This window comes from Sciurus vulgaris, assembly GCF_902686455.1.
Source record: "Sciurus vulgaris genome assembly, chromosome: X".
Taxonomy (NCBI): domain Eukaryota; kingdom Metazoa; phylum Chordata; class Mammalia; order Rodentia; family Sciuridae; genus Sciurus; species Sciurus vulgaris.
This window is the reverse complement of record NC_136471.1, coordinates 77,849,082-77,868,557: the sequence shown is the minus strand read 5'-3', so window position 1 is coordinate 77,868,557 and position 19,476 is coordinate 77,849,082. Positions and strand designations below refer to the sequence as shown.

Sequence of the window (19,476 nt, the reverse complement as noted above, 5' to 3'; positions counted from 1 at the left end):
GGGAGTGGGTCCTTTAGTACTAGAGGTTTGTGTGGCATGCAAGGAGGAGAAGGACAGTCACTTGGCAAAGATGCTATCCGGGGGATTTGCAACTGGGTGGCTGTGGATGTGGAGAGAATGAATGTGTTCACATCCCAACACTGATATTCTGGGTCTCTAACGGGATAATACAAATGACTGAAGAATTATTTGTGCATATGTGCATGTAAGCATCTCTTACTTTCTGTAAGTCAGCATGGATTCTGCATCCTTGTTCCACAGAAGGATCTTGATCAGTCTTGGGGCTTTACCCATCTCCTGAACTCCTGCTAATATGCTGAATGTTTTTGCAATCCTGAGGCATAAGGAGCGGCCAGAAAGGGGTGCCTATTACTAGTTGCTTCTGAACACAGGTTACTCCCAAGCAATCAAGTACTTTCTAGTCACAGTTCAAGCCAGACCTCTCAGTACTAAGATAGAATGAAGTTCATATTCTTGTGCCATACCAGCACCCCTCCCTGGCTTCTGTGAAGAGGATAAGCCAGGTTGGGGGAGATAATAACTCAATTATGTTCCTGGAAATGTGCAGGAAACTATTATGGTGTCAGAAATAGCCAACAGGACAGACTATGAGTCCATGTGGTATCTCGGGGGTTCTGGTTGGCCCTTTATGGCAAGAGTATGTTCAAAAGGCATTTATGAGCTTAAGTCATTAAAAAAACTGAGTGATGAGATAAAAAACAAAGTTCTGTGATGAACATGTACTGCTTGGCATGGAGAAGAATCAGGGGAAAGAAGTGTTTAGTCTTCAGGTCTTTGAGGTGCTGTCACAGGGTGAAGTGAGTAAATGAAGTCTGAGTGGGGCCTCCAGTGGCAGAGTTGGGGCCTTTACACAAGGAAGAACTTTCTAACAGACTCTCCAGGGATTCAATGGGTGACCTTCAATAGGATGAAGGCTGTAGGTACCTTTGGGCACATTGTCTTCAATAAAAAGAGACCTTGAGAAAACAAGGGTATGTGGAAACCAGCCTTTCTCTTCGGAGGGAGAGGGAGACAGAGAGAGGAAAGGAGAGGCAGCCCTCGCCTGGAACTAAGGCCCAGCCTCACCCTGCAGTTGGCTCCCTCCTTCTACCTCTGCAGCCTCTCTCCTGGTTCAGGGACCCTCATTCCTCTCCTTTTCACTGGGCCCCCTGTTTACACTCTCTAGCACATTCTCCATTCTGCAACCAGACCTGGCTGTTCAAAACTCTTTACTGACCTCCCATCACCCACTGCTAAAAGTCCCAATTTCTTTCTCTTCTCTATTGCCTCCTTTCTACTCTAAAAACAGAGCAGAGATAAGATCGTTTCTCACTCTAATACAACTCTGACATTTCATAAATCTATGTCCTAGACAACTGGAAAGGGCTATATTTAACCTTCCGTCTTGTAGCTTTTAATGGAGGGACTTGCTGAAGGCACTGCCTTCTAATGCTACAGGAGACTAGAGTCTTGTCCTTGTTGTCTGCCAGCCGAGCCCAGCCACAACCTGGAGAGGCCAAACCTATCCTCTCCCTCCAGTGTTCTGGTCAGAATGCTTGGTCAGCCCTCTACCCGAGAGAAACCATCTCCCCTGTCTCTAGGTGAAGGAAGTCACTGTCCCATACGCTGGAGCATGTCCTCTTAGCTTTCTTTTCTGTAGATACGTGAAAGACTCTTCATTGACACCATAGCTGGGATTAGTGGGTGACTTGTGAGCACAAGCATAGGCTGGACAGGGCCTGGAGGTATGAGCTGTGAGCCTGGGCCAGGAGAGGGAGCCAAGAGAGAAGAAGAGAGAAGAAAATATGTTGTTAAGAATCTGGTCATACCACAGGAGGTGGGGAGAAAGTGATGCTAACTGAGGTGGCAGGCCCTGTATGAGAAGTGTTGAGTATTTTGCCCCATGTGACCATCACAACAATCCTATGAGGTAGATACTAGCATTACCCATATTATACTCCAGTGAGGAGGCTGGGGTTCAGAGCAATTAAGTGACATAACCAACATCATACTAGCTAGAAAGTGATAGAACTGAGGTAGAACCCAGGCCTGCCAGACACCAAAGCCTAGTTGCTTTGCCAAGGCCCAGGATGTCCCTGGCTGAATTCATACTGTTCTTTGGAACAGTTCTTATGTACTAGCCTCCTTTCTTTCCTTGTGTTTCTTTTATAAACATGTGTGCTCCTGGCAGGCTCTTAACATGGTCATAACCTAGAGCCCTGGCCCACCTCAACCTTTGCCCCTAGCTAAGGAGTCAGCCCTTAGCTGGGATTTCTTGATGGTTGAGATTTCTTGATGATTGGGATTTCTTGATGGTGTTCCTGCTGTCAGGCCTCATGGGCTGATTTCTCTTGTATTCTGTTCTCTTCTGTCTTGCAGATAACAGCTACTGGTACCAGCATTAAAGCAATAAACTATACTATCCTTTTTTCCATATCTGTCTTCCTAGACTGCTAACAATAATCCCCCCATTCTAATGACCTAGGGCAAATTTGTGTTCCAGCTGCAAAATGGAAAAATAGGAGATTCTCTAAGGGCCCTTCGAGTTCCTAATGGTAGGATTTCCAGGGTCTGCTTTTCTGCCTAGCCCCATCCTTGTTGGGTTCTCACCTACAGTGTTGGGGTGAGAGTCACTATGGGCACAGGGTTGGAAAACATCATTGAGCCAAGCAATTCCTCCAGGACCAGTGGGCAAAGCAAATGACAGAATAGTGATAACAGCCATAAATGCAGGGCCTTTTTTTGTTTACCAACTTTTCACAGTAGGCAGTGGTAGGGAGGGGGACTCCAAGGTGATTTCAATGGCACATGCTACAGCTGTAAAGAACATTGAATTACATAGTAAGAAAATTATTCTCTTTTGAGTTTTCTGACTACATCAAGGAAAAATGCTCAGTGAGGCGCTGTTCTTCAACCTCTCTAATGTTTCCTAACCAAGCTAAAACAGGTGTCAGGTTCAAAGACAGGGACTGTTGACAATATTACGTAGAATTTAATTACTCTTTTGTGTTTCCGTTGTATTTCCTTTTACATTTATTTTCTAGTTATGGTAAGTGATAGTCCTTTTGCTGTTGTTGTTTGGGTGGTTCTGGGGATTGAACTTAGGGCCTTAGCCTTTGTATATGCTCTATCATAGAGCTACATTCCCAGTCCTTTGTTTTAGTTTTTAATTGCCAAGTAAAATTTCTTTTAATATAAATATATTCAAGCAAAAAATATTCATTTAGAGAAAAAGATCAAATGAATAGTAAATAAAACCATTAGTGCCTAACCATGACAATACTTGTTGAAGTGGAAACAAAATGGCTGCAGTTCAGTCATTACTGCAATGTGGCATTCTTTTCACAGATGTTTCCTGAGCACAAAGTTGCTCAGTATGGTATAGAAGGCCCTGCATCTTCTGCCTCTACTACTGTCCCAGACTTTATTGCCTCCTTCACTCTCTAAAACCTGACACACTTTGTACTTTCCAGTGTGCTGTACTCTGTCTGGACAGTTTATCCCCATCCCTTGCCAGCCCATCAAACTCATCTCATCCTTCAGAACTTGGTGGCTCCTGCTCTAGAAAGCCTTCCTTCAATGCCCAGGTTGAGCTTAGTTTAGCACCAGTTCCTTGTTTCTGTTGTAGCATGTCTCAAATTGCTGTAATTATTTGTTTATAGGCATATATCTTCTACCTTTTTGTTCCAGAACCATTTTATGAGAAAAACTTGGAGATAAGGGTGGGGATAAAAATGTAACAGTGACTGGGCCCTGGGGACAGTCTCAGCTCCTGATATCACTTGAATAGTCTTCCCAGATGCCATGCTAGAGCCTTCATAGGCCACAAATCCAACTTGGGGACTGCCTTTGGATGGATCTTGCAGGTCACATGTAGGAAGTTGATTAGGATACCTTCAGGATCAACGTCTGGAGTCTAATGGAAAGACACAGTATTGGTTTCAGGGAGGAGTTGAGCTGCAATGCTATCTAATGACAGTTGGACCCGACACCTTGAGGATCTCTGGAACTAGGTTGACCCTTCAGAGTTGTTCCACTTTACCATGAGGTGACCAGTTCTTAGATGTAGATTGTCCCCAGAGAGGAAGCACAACTTGGGCAAGGGATGTCTGTCTATGCAGCAGACTAGACATTTCCCAAGGGGGGCTGTCAGCTAGCAGCGTTTGTGTTAGCTGAGGGAATAAGACCTTTAGTCCTGAAGGGGAACCTGGGTGTCATATCACAGTGTCCCCCACAGGGGTCTGGTCAGAGCCCTAGCAGCTTTAGTGCTGGGGAGGTAGTGAGAAAAGAACAATAGTTTGAGGAGTGTAGAGTGTGGCTATCAAGTACGTTGGTGACTGGCAGGGTCCAGTAAATATTTGTTAAAAGAATGAATGACTGGGTATAATATTGCAGTCACTGTGCTTAGAGGATATAGTGGCAAAAATGTCACCAGGAGCTTCTGGCATAACTGGGACAATAGATATATAGAGGGACTATTCTAGAACAATGTGGTAAGTGCTACATCTATGAAGTGCACCAAAGACTATGCTTCTGCTTATTTTGTTCTTGCTTCTCCCTTGGAGGCTTTATCATCTGAGCCTTCCCACAACCCTCTAAGGCACGATTTATTATCTTCAATCTGCACATGTGAAAAGTAAGATCCATAGATTCGCTTTAGACTTCACCGAAGGTCAGATCCCCCAAGCTGGGATGGCCCCCAGCAAGGTCTGCCTTCATAACCCATGCCCTTTCCCCTATTCCACCAGCCCCCCTTAAAGACATGCAGTCCTTTGTAGTTTGTAAAACGCTTATTGTATGTTTCATCTTGACACAGCTTTGCAAGATAACAAAATAAGGGTGTCAAAAGAAAGAAGGTTTTTATCTTTATTTTCTTAACCTGCCTGGCGTGCTTTCAGAAATAGATATATTCAGATCAGATTTTATCAGTGACATTTTTATACTGGTTTTCTTTTTCCTACACATTCTTAACCACCTGTGAAATTCTGCCTTTGCACTCATCTGTTCTTCCATATCTTGTCTCAAAAGTGAGAAATTTGTGAACAAAATCCAGTTAGTTCCTTTGGAGCTGTTGGCGGGGGATAGAGGTTTTTGTAATTTTTCAGCCTTACTCAATAAAGTAAAACATTCTTGGTTTGAAACATGAAAAATGTATGGAACCATGAATATGTCTGATTTTATGTGTTATTACTACTCTAGGAGATATTTTGCTTGTGTGGGTGGAGGTATAGTCTGGAGAACAGGCCACTTAGAGACAACTGACTCTCAGGCAGAGCAGCTGTTCCCAGTTCCTTCTCCAACACCCATCAGCTATGTCCTCTCCCTGACCTTTGTGCCTACCTTCTTCCTCAAATCTAGACCAAGTCCTTTTTTCCCCCTCTTCATTCCCTGCTTAAAAGATCCCTCAAAGCCTCCTTTACTGTCAAATGCCAAGGTACTTTTTGAGGTGGAACAAAAATAATTCTACTGTCTCTTGCAATAGATTTCATTGTGGTCTGCCTGGTCTCAGAATCGGCCTAAAGCAAAGCATTTCTCTAGAGTTTTCATAGCAGAAGCTATCACATTGTAGAGATCTAACAGTTGTTCTGTGTTCCGGAGGAGAAAAGTCTTCATACATTCCCAGCAAAAGCAAAGGTACATGTTCTGTGACCACACCTGACCCTTACATGTCTTCATTTCCCATCACTATCACAGGACCCTAATTAAAATTTCCTTTCTCTATGGAACTAACAAAATACCGTGCTGACTTTATCTATTATGCAAAGGCGCCTTCATTTCTACTGATTTCCTTTACTTCCTTATAGGGAGTGTACAATAAGTAATCAGGGCCTAAGTAGAGAGCAGTGGTCAACTTTAGGCTTTAGAGATTAGCAAAGTAAAGAAATCACCCTTATCGAAGAATAGTTTTCAGATATTGAAAACATGACTCTCATTCAAATATATAGTGATCACTCCATATATGTATGATATGTCAAAATACATTCTACTGTCATGTATAACTAAAAAGAACAAATAAAAAAGAAATGCAAAAAAAAACAAATATATAGTGATCAGTTGTTAAAGATTTCTTAAACTCATTGATGAAGGAACCACTATTATAGTAAAGTTGGTTTTAAGAAAGATACAAGAATTAAACATGGAATTACCTCAATTAGAATAACTATAGAGAAAAGATACCTCTGCATGAGTGTTCATAGCAGCATTGTTCACAATATCCAAAAGGTAGAAACAACCCAAATACATTATATCCATATAATGGAATATTGTTCGGCCTTGAGTCTAGAAGACATTGTGGCAACTGAAAGAAGGCAGACATGAAAACAAATTTTGTATGGATTCCTTTTACATGAAATATCTAGAATATGCAAATTTTTAGGGGGCAGAAAGTAGATTGGAAATTACCAAGGGTTATAAGGAGAAAGGAATGGGAAATTACTGTTTAACAAATACAGTTTCTATTTGGAATGATGGAAAATTTTGGATCTAAATAGTAATGATGGTTGTACAGCATTGTGGGTATAATTAATGCCAGTGAATTTTATAATTAGAAGTGCTTAAAATGGGGGCTAGAGGTGTAGTTCAGTAGTAGAGGGCATGCCTATCATACTAGAGGCTTTGGGTTCAATCCCTATCACCCCCAGCAAACATGCTTAAAATGGCAAATTTTTCTTACACATATTTTACCTCAACAAAAAATAGCTTAAAAAAAGATGAGACTTCAAAGGAATTCTGAAATAATATTTAAAAGTTGAATGCAAAACTGGATCATAATGTGGGGTAATAGAATTGTAACCTTTGGGGCTATCTTTCCCACTGAACAAAATTAATTTTCATTTCTACAAGACAAACATCATTTGCAACCAATCAATCTTCTACAAATAAACTTCTAACTTCGAAGTCTGGGCCTTAATCAGTAATGACTGGTAAGTTCAGCATGGAAGAGGTTCTCATATGTTTCTTCAAGTGTGCTCAATGATCTTTTTTGCCTTGTTGTCAAGCCTCAGATAATTTTTTCTTAACACCTTAAATAACACATAACAAAGAGCAACTCCTTTGTGGGTCTCTTTGTGGGTTAAGAGACTTAACTTTAGCTTCAAGGCCTTACTCTCATGGGTATTAGTATCTTGGTGACTTCTGAGACTGCTTTGCAAGGCTGCTTGGGTCCATATTGCACATCACTGTCAGACTGACTTTTCAAAGTGCCACTTTCATTGTGTTCCTTCCACACACAAAAACTGAAATGACTCCTGATCTAGCCACTACTTGCTAGGCAAGCTCTCATAAGTATCTGGAATTTAGCCTGGCTAGAGATTTGGAAAGGAAATCTCAAGTGTCCTCCCTCTGGCTGTGTCTCCCCTATTTCCATACCTTTGCTCCCCACCGTGAATGCCCCTGGCCTATCAGACTAACTGGCTTATTGCAAGGTTTCCCAAATTTTAACCAACCATGTACCACAGTCAAAAATTTTGTTTACTAATTGTACTATTTCCAAACTTTAAAAAAAATCTCTTTTCTAAAAATTCTTCTTGCCCAAAGCTGCTGAGTTGATGTACTGGTTAAAGAAAAAAGTTCATCAGTGTACCATCTCAAGTGACCTTCATTTCCTACTAATTGTGTTCTGATAGTTTGGTATATTTGGCCACACAGGAAGATGGTGACCTATTTCTGCCTCCAACATGCAGCCCTGACCTAAGCACATGGTGAGGCCTTACAACATACCCTTTGGTTGACTGACTGTCCTGTCTTCTTTAGCTTCCCATCAAAGTGCTCATGGCTTTCACTTTGTCCCTTTTGTGTGCACAGAAACATTGAAAACATACTTCCTGTCCTCCAGGAATTTATGTCCTGGATGGGGAACAAAAGCAGGTGTTCTAGACAAGCCAGGCTTGGTCATTTTCTTCTTGTGTCACTCTGAACAAGAAGCTTCCCTACCTGTCAGTTTGTTCATCAGTGAGATAACAATAATGAATGCCTGCTTTACTATGTCACGTTCAAATGATGTTTGAGTACTTTGTAAACAACAGAGTGATACCCACATTTTAGCTAAATGATTCCCTGAAAGTTAAATAACAAAGCAAGATAGTCAAATAAAGTATGCTACAAAGCAGTTCCAAATGAATCCTTATGATACTCTAGGCAGAAGGATTCCAGAGACCTTGCTTCAGATAGTTGGGTCATGAGACATGAGTGCAAATTCAGTAAGTTGGGTGAGGTAGGGGGAGGACCTAGTGTGGAGCATGAAGGAAGCAACTTGAATCATGGGGAGACATTATTTAATTTGTCACCCATTGTTTGGGGCTGGTAAGGCAGCTAGTTGGGCTCTACAGAGGGAAGTGTGAACAGGCAGTGGGAAAGAAGGCAAAGTGAGCCCAGCCTCTGGAAACCTCTAATGCCAAACCTAGCCAGGCCTTTCTGTTGGGAGAAACCACTGTAGGATTTTTTTGTTTTGTTTGTTTGTGTGTATAGTATTGGAGATTGAATCCAGGACCTCACACATTCTAGGCAAGCACCCAGCCCTTTTTATTTTCTTTTGAGAGAGAGTCACACTAAATTTCCCAGACCAGCCTAGAACTTGCTTTCCTTTTGCCTTAGCCTCCCTAGTAGCTGAGATTACAGGTGTGTGCTACTGTTCCTGGCTCAATGCAGGCTCTTGAATGGAGAAATATGTGAAGAAACCAAGTTTTAGAATGCAGATTCCTCCAAGACCAGAGCTGCTTTTTCTTCTCATAATTTAATTATTAATTATGTGTTCCATTACAAAATAAAATATAGTCATTCCTCAGTATCCTCAGGGGATTGGTTTCAGGACCTGCCCCAGATGCCAAAATTTGCAGATGCTCAAAAATGGTGTAGTATTTGATATAACCTATACACATCCTCCCAGGTATTTTGTCATCTCTAGATTACTTATAATAGCTAATGCAACATAAATGCTATGTAAATAGTTGTTATACAAAGTAATGCTCCTGCTTATCCCTAATCCACTATTCCTACTTTAACAGTCCCCCTCTCAAGAAGCAATCGCAGATGCCCATTTCTTACATGTCCTTCCACAGATGATTTCTGTACATGCAAGTGGGTGTGCATGGAAGGAGAGAAAGAGAGTAAACATACTGGTAACAAACTATACATAACATTCAGTGTCTTGCTTTTTCACCTAACACTGTATCTTAGAGAACATTCTTTATCAGCTATATTTAGCTATATAATTCTAAATTGCTTCAAAGTATTCCATGACATGGTAAAACCACAATTTATCTAACCTCTTTTCTGTTGAAGGAGGATTGTTGCCAGTATTTTGCTATTACACATACTACTTCAATGTATATCTTTGTTCATGTGTTTTTCTATGTAGTATATCTGTAGTGTAATTCTCTAAAAGTGGAATTGGTGAATAAAAAGAAATGTGCACTTGAATTATTTATAAATTTGTTTATTTCTAAAGTATAGATAATGATTGTATACATTTATGGGGTATAATATGATAATTTGATGCGTGATTACATTGTATAATGATCAACTCAGGATATTTAGAATATCCATCAGCTCAAGTGTTTGTAATTTTTTTATTTGTTGTAATTATATATGACAGTAGAAAGCATTTTAACACATCACACATAAATGGAGTATAACTTCTCATTCTTCTGGTTGCACATGATATAGAATCACATGAGTCATGTAGTCATATATAATTCATTCTATTATCCTTCCTGCCCGATACCTCTTCCCCTCCCTTCACTCCTCTATGCCTAATCCAAAGTACCTCTACTCTTTCCTAGCCATCCCTCTTATTGTGAATTAGCATCTGCATATCAGAGAAAACATTTGGCTTTTGTTTTTTTGGGGATTGACTATTTCATTTAGCATGACATTCTCCAGATCCATCCGTTTACCTGTAAATGCCATAATTCCATTCTTTTTAAAGGCTGAGTAATATTCCATTATGTATATATACCACATTTTCTTTATCCATTTATCTGTTGAAGGGCATCTAGGTTTGTTCCATAGTTTGACTTTTGTGAATTGAGCTGCTATAAACATTGATGTGACTGCATCACTGAAAACCTTTGTTACATGCACCTCAGATAGAGCATTAATTTCCAGGATATATAAAGGACTCAAAAATCTCAACACCAAAAGAAACAAATAACCCAATCAATAAATGGGCTAAGGAACTGAACAGACAATTCACAGAAGAAGAATTACAATCAATCAACAAATATATGAAAAATTTTCAACACCTCTAGCAATTACAGAAATGCAAATCAAAACTACTCTAAGATTTCATCTCATTCCAGTCAGAATGGCAATTATTAAGAATACAAGCAACAACGAATGTAAGCAAGGATGTGGGGAAAATGGTACACTCATACATTGCTAGTGGGACTGCAAATTGGTGCAGCCACTCTGGAAAGCAGGATGGAGATTCCTCAGAAAACTTGGAATTGAGTCACCATTTGACCCAGCTATCCCACTCCTCCATTCATATCCAAAGGATTTATAAAATCAGCATACTACCAGTGACGCAACCACACAGTGTAATTTTTTTTTGCAGTGACAAAATCTGAAATACTCCCTTTTAGCTATTTTTTAAGGATTTGCTTGTTTATTTATTTATTTATTTTATTTGGTGCTGAGGATCCAACCTAGGGCCTCACACATGCTAGAAAAGCACTCTACCGCTGAGCCATAACCCCAGCCCCTCCCTTTTAGCTATTTTGACTTATATGATACAATGTTGTTTCGATTTATTTTGTACAAAGCTGGGGATCTAATACAAGGACTTGGACATGCTAGTCAAGCACCCTACTACTGAGCTATGCTATTTCAGCCCATATGATACAATATTGTCAACTATAATCATACTTCTACATAATAGCACACCAGAATTCATTCCTCTTATCTAGTTGTGTCTTAGTATCTTTTAACTAATCTCTCTCCATGTCTCTCTTTCCTCTATCCTCCTCGGCCTCTAGTAAACACTCCTCTACTTTCTACTCCTATGAGCTCAGCCTTTTTTAAATTCTGTATTTGAATTAAATCACACAGTATTTGTCTTTGTGTGATTGGTTTATTTCACTTATGATCTCTAAGTTTGTCCATTGTGCCACAAATGGCAGGAATTCCTTCTTTTTTTAAAGTTGAATCATACTCCATTGAGTGTATACACCACATTTTCTGTATCCATTCATCAGATGGTGGACACTTTAGTTAGTTCCATACCTTAGCCATTGTGAATAGTGTTACAATAAATATGGGCAGGCAGATGTCTCTTCAATAAACTGATTTCATTTTTTTAAGTAATTTTTTGTGGTGCTGGGAATTGAACTCAGGGCCTTGTGCTTGCAAGGAAAGCACTCTACCAACTGAGCTATATCCCCAGCCCTGATTTCATATTCTTTGGATATAAACCCAGTAGAGGGATTCCTGGATCATATAATAATTATTATTTTAAATTTTGTCAGGAACCTCTATACTGTCTTCCACAATGGCCATACTAACGAACATTCCCACCCACAGTGTGTAAATACTCCCTTTCCTCCACGTCTTCACCAGCATTTTTCTCAGTCTTTATTTTGAGACAAGATCTCACTAAGTTACTGAAGCTGGCCTCAGACTTGTACTTCTCCTTCCTCAGCCTCCCCAGTTGCAGGAATTACAGGCATGCATCACTGCACCAGGCTTCATTGTGATTTTGGTTTGCATCTCCCTAATGATTAATGATGTTGAGAATTTTTTTCATATACGTGTTGGCCATTAGTATGTCCTTCTGGAGGTGTCCAACAGTACTTTTGCTTTTTTTCCCCAGTACTGTGAATGGAACCCAGGCTTCATGCATGCTAGGCAAGCACTGTACCTCTGAGTTATACCTCCAGCCCCCTTTTTCTTTATTTTGAGACAGTCTCACTAAGTTGTCCAGACTGGTCATTAACCTGTGATCCTACTGCTTTAGCCCCCTGAGTAGCTGGGATTAAGGTATGTGCCACCATGTCCCGTTTTTGTCCATTTTAAAATCAGGATATTTGGTTTTTCAGCTGTTGAATTGTTTGAGTTCCTTGTGTATTCTGGATATCAACCCCTTGTCAGATATATAGTTTATGGATATTTTATAATATTCTGTAGGTTGTCTCTTTTCTCCGTTGATGATTTCCTTTGCTCCGCAGGGGCTTTTTGTTTGATGGAAACCCATTTGTCATGCATCTGAGACAGATAATGCCAAATTTCCTTCCAAAGAAGTTCCTTCAGTGACCTTCCAACCAGTCATGTAGGAGAGTGCCTGTTCTTCTATATCCCCAGTCCTCATTACAGTCTGTAATAGACCTTTTAAATCTGTGCTTGGTGAACAGGATGGGAACCCAAGGTGGTGGATGGAGGTAGAGCCAGGGTAGGTAGAGGTCACCTGGTTGCTCTCCATGGGTCTAGCTGAGATTTTCATAACAGCCCTGGGGTGGATGTAGCCGGAAGCCTTGTGTCCTCAACACCTTAGGTATCTAGTGGCACTCAAGAGTACCCACAATCCACGAACTCACATAGTGCAAGTCCTTGACAGCCAGAAAAGCTTCTTTTGGTCTTTGCTACCCTCTTCCAGCTTATGGAGAACTATTTCTGGACCTCATTATATGCATTGAAAGTCAGGATCAGGAAGCTTAAGTGGCATTCTGTTGGCATAGAAGGACCTCCAGCAAAACCTATTTATATCCACTGTCCCCACATTCAGACACACACATTCACCCAGAAGACCAAATATAGAACTCAAGTGCTAGGTGCAGGGCTGGGGTTGTGGTTCAGTAGTAGAGCACTCACCTAGTATGTTCAAGGCACAGGGTTCAATCCTCAGCACTACATAAAAATAAATAAATAAATAAAATAAAGCTATTGTGTCCATCTCCAATGAAAAAAATTTTAAAAAGACCTAGGTTCATAAGTACAAGCCCATGTCTGTGAAGCACAGCTCTGTGTGGTCTGGGTCTCCAGAGGGATGTGATGGCCTCTTTCAGGTTACAAGAACATGGGTATGCTTCAATTTCCTTGCATGGCAGGGTGTGAATATAAGGATTCGTGCTGTCCCCAGCAGCTACTTCCCTTCACAACTGATGCCTCAGGAGCACTGAACAAGACAAGCACAACATTGATCACTTCCACAATTCACCCCATCTTTGTCACAGCCTCTCCTGTTACTCTCCCACAATCTGTCTTTCTCACTCACTGTGGCTTCTTCTTACTGCTGTTTCCCTTGCATCTCCTGGTTTCTGGGCCACCTCACTGAACATGTTCCTCTGTATGTATGTATCACATCCATGCTCCCTAAGACAGAGGCTCTCATTGGGTCAGCTAGTCACTTTGTAATCTAGAACATCCTTATCAGCCTGTATTTTCAGTGCAGAGCTCCTCATAGGTCATTGGGTACCCTCCAAACCAACTGAAAGGTGGCTAACCCTGACTCAGATTTAGGCTCTCTGGTTTGTTCATTTGTGACCTAAAGAATAATGCCTAAGTTGGGTGCAGTGTTGCAACCTGTAATCACAGCTACTTGGGAGGTTGAGGCAAGAGGATCCCAAGTTCAAGGCAAGCCTGAGCAACTTAGTAAGAACCTGTCTCAAAAAAAATAAAAAAAAAGGTCTGCATATGAGTTTAATCCCCAGTACTACAAAAAAGCAAACAAACACAAACAAAAGAATGTGCACAGTACAGAGAATAGTTCCTGCCACAAAGCAGTCACTCAATAAAATATTCACTACATAAGCAAATAGTAATCCAGAATTAAATAGTCACTTCTATCCATTTTGCTCAGAAGGGAGATATGGGTGAGGCAGGTATGCAGAACATTGTAGGATTCCTCTATGATACATTGGGCTGACAGTCAAATTTAGCAAATTAGTTAACTGAGTTTCTGTTATTTTTCTATCTCCACATTGAGGGGTGCAGTATTAAGAACACAGGCTTTTTCACCAAACATATCTGAGTTCAAATTCTGACTATCACTAACTATTCAGCTTTGGCCAAGTTCCTTGACTTCTCCATTCTTTCTTTTAGGAGAGGGGTATCAGGGATTGAACTCAGGAGCACTCAGCTACTGAGCCACATCCCCAGCCCTATTTTGTATTTTATTTAGAGACAGGGTCTCACTGAGTTGCTTAGTGCCTTGCCATTGCTGAGGCTGGCTTTGAACTTATCAACCTCCTGAACCACTGGGATTACAGGCATGGGCCACCATGCCTGGCTTGACCTCTCCACTTCTGTTTTAGTTAGCTTTTGCATTGCTGCAATCAAAATATCCAACAAGGAAGAGTTAGAGGATGAAGTTATCTGGGGCTCACAGTTTCAGAGGTTTCAGTCTATTGATGGCTGACTCCATTGCTCTGGGCCCAAGGTGAAGCAGTATATTATGGCTGAAGGACATGGCAGAGGAAAAGAGTTCACCTCCTGGTAGACAGGAAGCAGATATTGGGGGAGGGAAGGAAACTCAGGAAAGAGGAACCCTTCCAGGGCACCATCTTCCCCAGTGACCACCTTCTCCAGCCATGCCCACCTGCCTACAAATCCCACCTAGTCATTCAAATTAAGATGAACTGAATAGGTTACAGCTCTCACAGTCCAATCACTTTACTTCTGAACATTCCTGCATTAACTCAGGAGCTTTTGTGGGGACACCTCATATCTAATCCACAATAATTTACCAATAAAGTGAGTCTTACAATATATATTTTGTTGTATTGTGAAAACCAGTCTAGACAAAGAATGCAAAGTGTCCACTTCAGCACCCAGTACATAAAACATCCAAAAGGTATTATCTTTTGTGATTTTCTTTGTATTAGGGATTGAACCCAGAGGGGGCTTTTACCATTGAGGCACATCCCCAGCCCTTTTTATTTATTTATTTTTTTTTTTAAATTTTGAGACAGGCTGAGGCTGGCTTTGAACTTGCCTCAGCTTCTCAAGCCACTGGGATTACAGGTGTGTGCCACTATGCCTGGCTCTATTGTGATTCTTAAAGTAATCTTTTAGGTTAAACCTCCTGGTTTGTGTTCATTAAGATCCCAGTAAATGGAGGTTCACTTGCACTTCTAGAGGTAAGTTTGGATTTCTCAAGTCAGCACACAGCCAGGTACCACACACTCTTTCATTTATTGATTTTCATGACTAAGGGGAAAAGCTTTTCCTTTCTGCTAGTTGTGTAACTTTGAGACAAGGCAAGAAATCTCAACAATTTGCTAATATTCCTTTCAAATAGTCACCAATTCTTTCTCCCTCTGATAGTTCTATAACTTGAGTTTTATTTTACTCTCTGAACTATTTCCTCATTTTTCTCTAAATCAATTGCCAGTAAAGGTGCCTTTCCTGCAGATTTGGGGCTTTGGCTATCCCCACTTGGGTGTATTAAGAGTATCTCCATCTAATACACAGGCAATCATGAGTTACCTCCTGGGTACCAGATCCTGTGCTGTAAGCAACATTATTTCTTCAGTCTAGTAGAAAGGACGTGACCAAGAAAGGACCTGCTTTAACACTGCTTGCTCCCAAACTCCATGGTATTCTATGGGGTAGGTGGTTCACAGGTTATTTATCTGCCCTAGTCATCATTCATGGACATTGGGGAAGATGCCAGCTTCACCCTATTATGAACAATGTCTCAATTAACATTAGCATACATTTATCTGTGTGCACATATATGAATACTCCCCAGTATAGCTTTTTGAAAGTGGCAGTTACTGGATTAAATAGTGTATGAAGAGTTACTTTGAGTAAGTCCTAGAATATTGCCCTCAATATAAAAGGCTTAAAAGCTTACACTTCCAGCCAGGCATGGTGGTGCATGCCTCTGATCCCTGTTACTCAGGAGGCTAAGGCAGGAGGATTTCAAGTTCATAGCCAGCCTCAGCAACTTAATGAGACCCTAAGCAACTTAGCAAGACCCTGTCTAAATAAGAAACAAAAAGGGCTGAGGTTGTTACTCAGTGGCTGAGCACCTCTGTGTTCAATCATCGAGGAAGGAAGGAAGGAAGGAAGGAAGGAAGGAAGGAAGGAAGGAAGGAAGGAAGGAAGGAAGGAAGGAAGGAAGGAAGGAAGGAAGGAAGGAAGGAAGGAAGGAAGGAAGGAAGGAAGGAAGGAAGGAAGGAAGGAAGGAAGGAAGGAAGGAAGGAAGGAAGGAAGGAAGGAAGGAAGGAAGGAAGGAAGGAAGGAAGGAAGGAAGGAAGGAAGGAAGGAAGGTCACACTTCCACCCTTACTTCAGCTATTGCATGCCTACCTATACACCATAGAGAGGGCTGGGGAGATAGCTCAGTCAGTAGAGTGCTTGCTGCTTGCTTGCAAGCACAAGGCCCTGGGTTCGAACCCCAGCACCACAAGAAAAAAAAAAGTCATATACACTATAGACAAACCCATGTACTTAACAATGGTGGCACGTGTTCCATGAATTTTGTTTTGTTTTCAGTGCTGGGAATTGAACCTATGGGCAATCTGCCACTTCATCTTCATCTTCAGCCCTTTTTATTTTTGTTATTTTGAGAAGGGTCTTAATAAGTTGCTGAGATTGGCCTCAAACTTGCTATTCTCCTCCCTCAGCCTCCAGAGTTGCTGGGATTACAGAAGTACACCACCATGCCCAGTTGAATATTGTTTTTAAAAGCCAAAAAAAATTGAGAAACAATGAATAGCTAAAAAAAATTGTTGTAGATTCAAACAATGGAATACTACCCAACATCAATATAACTGAAACACAGCTACCTATATCAACATATTTCTCACAAACCTAAGGTGGAACAAAGAAAGCAAATTGTAGAAAAATATGTTCACTTTGATGCAATTTACAGTTTAAGAACATAGAAACCAATACTATAGACCTTATTATTTATGAGCACATGTACGACATGTTCTAAAACATGCAGATGATTCCAAGATACCCAATTCAGGGTGATGCTTCCTCTGTGGAGTAGGAGAATGCGATTGGGGAGATACAGGAGCTTCGACTGGACCGGGAATATTTTATTTGTTTAGTAAAATGTTCAGGGGCAAAAATGTGAATGTACTTGTTCCTGATACTTGTATTTGTTCCAGTATACTGTTCCTGATACTTTTCTGTATGCTTACAATAGTCCATCGTCTAAAAATAGGAAAAAAAGAAAAGTAGGGCAGAGATTGCTGCTGCTCCATTTTTTACAGATGAGGAAACTGAGTTTCTGACAGGCTCACAGCTCCTCGGGGTCCCAGCCTTTCATTCAGGGGCACCTCGCATATTCAAGAGATATATAACATTCATAGAAAGAGACTTTTCACCCCAGTTCATTGAAAGCCTCTTCTCTCCCAGATGCCAGTATAAACCCTTGGGTTGGATTGCTTGGGTAAAATAATTCTTGGCTTCTAGAACTGCAAAGATGACAACTGAATTTTTACTGTGAAGCAACAATGTTGCAAAGCTCTTTCTGGAACCAAAATTTGGCCATGATGCTTACTGCAAGGAGTGTTGCCTGATTAGATGGCACAACAGGACCATCACGCCTTATCAGCACCACTTGGTCTAAAACAGAAACCAGAAAGGGTGGGAAGGGCTGTCTCTTAGTGCTTGGCCCGTTGCCATGGCCCCTGTTGCCATGGTCCCCAAGCACTTTTGCTTATGATTTCTCTCAACTGATTGTAGCATCCATCAGCAAGCAGGACCCAGAAGCTCTCTCTGGCAGACTAAGAAGAAGGCTGCTAACAGAAAAGATAGGAATGAATAAGGGAAGTAATTAAACAAACACATAAAAAGAGTAGGTGGAAAGAATTTGGTGTGAGGCCCAGAAAACAGTTCGGTGAATTTTTAGGAATCTTCTTAAGATGTGATTGAAGTGAGGTGGTTGGGTCATAATTTGCTGAGGGCCCATTATTTAGCTGCCATCTGGTACACGTATAGCAACTCTATGCCCTGGATTTTCCAGAATAGTCCCAGTTTCAAGTATACTATTTTATTTGTTAGACAAAGAATCCTGATTTTTGAATCAGAAAATAAGGTCACTGTAGTCAGAGTAGCTCTCTAAGTCATCCAGGAAAGCCTGATTTAGAATCCACCCCCTCATGAGTTGGCAGGGAATTCCCACAGTGCCTGCCCCAGGCCCTGAAGACCTGAGTGAAATGGCCCCTTACACAGTCAAGAAATAACAAAGTGCTTCTAGATTCCTCACTCCTTCTGCACTTCTGTAGCTCGTACCACAGTATATTCACAAAGGCGTGGAATTTTGACCTTTACAGAACTGAATTTCAGTATGCACTGATTAACTCTGTCAAGGTAGGCAATACTCTGAGCCTCAATTTCCCAATCTGTAAAATGAGAGCAATAATACCTATGACAGAGTTATTCTGATCAACAAGTGAGATATTCATTATCTTTGAAGCACTATAGGAATGTGTGCTGTTAAAAATCCACTCCTTCACTCAACATTACATGTCTACTGTATGCTAGGCACAAGGCCAGTCCTGGGGACACAGGTGAGTAAAACAGACGGGGTCAGTATTGGCATGGAGTGTTCAGCACACAAGAGTAGGCAGACATCAGCCAAATAATCATCCCATGCCAGGTGCAAGCAGGAGAGGGATGTAGCAGAATTCTTTAAAAAAAAAAAAAAAAAACTGTGCAGGCTCAGGGTTTAGCTCTGTAATAAAGTGCTTGCCTAGCATGCATGAGGCCCAGGTTCCATCCCCAGCACTGCAAAGCAAATACATTAATTAAAAGCTAGCTGGCTGCTGTGGGGAACCAAAAAGGGCAGGAGAGGTGCTGGGAAGCCACTTAGGAGGCTTCTGACAGTGATAACTGCTTAGATTAGGGTGGTATTGCCAGTGGCAAAAAAAATTGTCGGACTCTAGATAGGTTTTAGAAATAGGATCAATGGAACTAGGTGATGGTCTGGAATTCAGGAGTGAGGAAAGAGGCAAGGAAGTATCTTAGCTAGTTGAGTCCAGAACTTGGGTCACTTGGAGCCATAAAGACAGTTCAAAGTCTGCCAAGGATCACTGCGTGAAGGGTTTCCATTTGTCCCCTTCTCCCTTCTGTACACAGTATGAAGTCAACCCTTCAGTCCAGAAATAAGTTGTTAGACTTGATTGTTTTGTTTTGTTTGTGGCACTGGGAATTGACAGGGTTGCTCTGTCTCAGAGCTATATCCCCAGAATGTTTTATTTTATTTTGAGATAAGACCTTGCTAAGTTGCCCAGGCTGGTCTCAAACTTGGGATCCTCCTGCCTTTGCTTCCCAAGTAACTGGAATTACAGGTGTGTGCCACTGCACCCAGTTTAGACTTGATCTCAAGTAACCATTTTGTATTTAAAATTTTTGCTTTTGTGTTGAAAAAAAAAGCCAAATATGTGTCATTCTTGCATTATGTTGAATACAGATTTCCCCTTAAAGTTAAATCCTTTGTTTCCAAATATTGAACAGGATGTTACTTATTATAACATTTTCCATTAACTTAGGATGCTGGAAACATTCTTCAGTCTAGGTGATC

The 19,476-nt window shown here is 41.0% G+C and overlaps 1 protein-coding gene across 11 annotated transcripts in view; it reads left to right on the top strand.

Annotated features, from left to right (window-relative positions):
* Positions 1-19,476, top strand: part of NHSL2 (NHS like 2) — a 277,111-nt gene that overhangs the window by 197,546 nt on the left and 60,089 nt on the right. The window contains exon 1 of one of the 11 annotated variants that reach the window (XM_079125023.1): positions 15,520-15,542. The exons of the other annotated variants lie outside the window; for them this stretch is intronic. The gene's annotated coding sequence lies outside the window, so the exon portion shown is untranslated. Of the gene's footprint in view, positions 1-15,519; positions 15,543-19,476 lie in introns of those variants that run through there. 11 annotated transcript variants of the gene reach the window in all.